General features: G+C 35.7%; 1 non-coding gene across 1 annotated transcript; it reads left to right on the top strand.

The window, feature by feature from the left end:
* Positions 1-2,752: 2,752 nt before the first annotated feature.
* TRNAS-CGA (transfer RNA serine (anticodon CGA)) lies at positions 2,753-2,825 on the top strand. Its single transcript has one exon. It is a non-coding gene; the product is annotated as a tRNA-Ser (tRNA).
* The last annotated feature ends 215 nt before the right edge of the window (positions 2,826-3,040 follow it).

Genomic DNA, 3,040 nt, shown 5'->3' with positions numbered 1-3,040 from the left:
AGCACAGGTTGCCTCTGTCATTGACATGAGCCTCGAGCACCTTATAGTTGGAGGTATGAAGCTGGCCCAGTTTTGAGAGTGCCCCCCCAGGGGTAAAATATCCGAGAGTCTCCCACTCTTCCAAACCTCTCGAGAGGACTTTCGCTTGCCACGGTTTTTTAAGTGCTCCGTATCACAAAGACGTGCACTTACAAACATCCAAGCCTTCATCGGGATTCAAGCCCGAGTCCATCGATAGGGCAGCCAGCATCGCGAACTACTATTGTGACCAGGAAGACATCTTTTCTTCCAAGTCCCGCTTGGCATGCATTATGGTGTCATATGGAAGGATATTACGCAATATAGTGTCCGCTCCTTTGGGATTCGTCGAGAAAAATATGTCTAACCTCAGATAACATTCGCTTCATCTTTTACATCAAACAATACGAAAATTTCTAGAGTAAAATCTCATTACCCGAATACCCTTCTCGAGTATTTCGCTTGCAAATGTATAATGAATCATGAACTTATTAGGATTACCCTTATCTTCAATTTCCTTCAAAGTCTTTGCGGAAATGGGTTCGTTTAAAACGGATATGTCTTCTTTTATACAATGTAAACCCACTGTTTAAAATTTACTTGGTAGACTGTTAATTGATTGCTGCACATAAAGGTTATTTTGCTTTCCGCGAAAGAAAATCTGTAGCAGTTTGTTAAGCACTCCTACAAAATGCGAGAAAAACCCAAGCAGCATATCGTATTGAAAGACAAAGTTGAGACAAAACTTTTTTTCGATGACTTTTACTCACTATTCTCAGAAATGGATATTTTCAAAAAAGAATAAAATTAGCGTCCATTGGTATTTATTACAGATTTTATTGGACTCTTTGAATATTGCAAACTATGATAAAATGACAGAACCACTCTAAAGTTTAAGGATTATAATGAAGCAAACCGATTAATGAAGAAAGTATGAAAGAAAAACAAATTACACGATATTTTTATAGCGTTTTATACGAAATTCTTACTTAAATTCCATAGCATCAAAAACTTTATTATTTCATAGCAATCTGGCCCAGTCTTCATAGACTGGAATGTCGGGCCCAGATGATGAAAGCCATTGTAATAAAATACCCGTATTGTGCAATTTAAATGTGTTTAACAAGGGAATTTTAGTTAGAAGACAGAAACTGAAGGAAATTAGACTTAATATTTTTTTATAATTCGACTGCACACTTTTCTTACCTAATCCTAAATATCTGTTTGATTCATAATGCCACCTGTAAACTATGAATGGTGCAAAGACGGCAAAATTTTGATAAATTTTACTGGAATAAGCAGTTTGTTTTCTAGTTACTTAAGAATGAATTGATTATAGGCGAAAAACAAATACCCTGTCACAGCTCAGAGTTGACTTTACATCCAAACAGAACGAATGCCCATTGAATGAGCAAATGAGTTGCAAATTTTAGATAATTTCATCTTCTTCGGGCAGAAAAGGTCTCTAAATTTTTTATTGAATCGCATATACTTCGTCAGAAAATGATATGTTGACACGTAAAGAAAGATGATTTGATGTGGTCAAATGTTGGTACGGTATGGACTCAATATGAGACAAAATCGCTTAGAATAACAAGAAGTTTAATTTAGACGATCAAGCGCCTTGTGACAAACATCAGGTTTATATTAGAAATCTTCCTGCTTCTCTTGTGAAAGGAACAACAGTGTCCTCCGTGATGGCCGGAAAGTCACCAGGGAAAGACTTGTTAAGGACACCCCTTTGGCGGGATATCTGTTACTGATCTGGTAAAAAAAGAGAAACGAAAACGTAGCTTTTGTCTGAGAAATGCCGAGGTAGTAAGATGCATCACCCGTCGGGAAAGCTGTTATCTTTCCCCTTCTGTAATAATGCTGTAATGTAACTTTTTAACTAACCAAGAAAGCCTATGTTAAGTTTTAAAATAAATATAAAAAAAGACAAATGGTCTGAGTTTTTCCTTCATGGAAGTTCGGCGACGTTACAGCCTTAATAATTCATTTTCGGGTGGTAAATATTTCACGACCTCAAAATGCAATGCATTAGAAATTTAAAAACCTTTATACCTAGAGAAGAAGAAACTTGCTTGATGCGGCTGAATAGCTCATTTTTTAATTTAAAGTCGAAAAACGGTGAGTTACTTTTCGTCGCACGCAACAAACCATTTTTAATAATGTTAAGCAACTAACGATCTTTGAAATGCTTTGCATCAACAGTTTGCTTTGCTAGTATTTATCAAACATTTCCTTGCTCCTGCGTCATTAGTATTTTCCAGTTCTTATAATATTCTTATAGCTTATAGCTTAGGAAAGAAAAACGCGTTATCAGATTTTAACAAAACATGCCCTATTTCTATGTTGTCTCTCAGCTGAATTATTTGATGAACATTAGAACTGTAAAAGTGCATTGAGTGTTACCACTTTTTGGGAGTATATTATTAAAAAAATTAAAAACGAAAATTATAATTTTATGAATTTTATCTAAATTTTTATACAAAAGGTTAATTATTTTATGAATCTAGTCCAGCTTTTGATTAAAAATATAATTCAATTTTAGAATGATTCTATCATTTTGAGACTCCCTCTATATTACAACTCATAGTGTTTCTACTTCGATGGACAAAATTAAAGGATGGACATAGGAAATGCTGCCGAATACACAACTACCGAATAAAAATTCTATGCAAATAAATGTGCAAGCTTATGTTATAAAGTATTTCTCTCTCCTTTTTAGCATGCCTTCGTGGTGTAGTGGTCAGCACGCTCGACGCGAATTCGAGAGGTTCGTGGTTCGATTCCCGGCGAGGGCATTGCTCATTTTTTATATCTTCTGCTTCCAAAAAATCCTAATGACTTTACAATGTGAAACAATCAAAATTGAAATATACAGCTATGCCTATTTAAACGTACATACCACCGAAATGACTTCCGACCTAAAGCGTGAACGCAGCACGGAGTTTGAGTGTCATCCTAGCAAACAGAATCATAAAATGGGCCGCACAACAGCCTAGTCCTTCGAAGGCAG

Source organism: Stegodyphus dumicola, chromosome X2 (assembly GCF_044657685.1).
Source record: "Stegodyphus dumicola isolate Sdum_Otavi_A_Nest chromosome X2, ASM4465768v1".
Lineage (NCBI taxonomy): Eukaryota > Metazoa > Arthropoda > Arachnida > Araneae > Eresidae > Stegodyphus > Stegodyphus dumicola.
The sequence above is the reverse complement of the archived record's forward strand: the minus strand, read 5'-3'. Positions and strand labels throughout refer to the sequence as shown.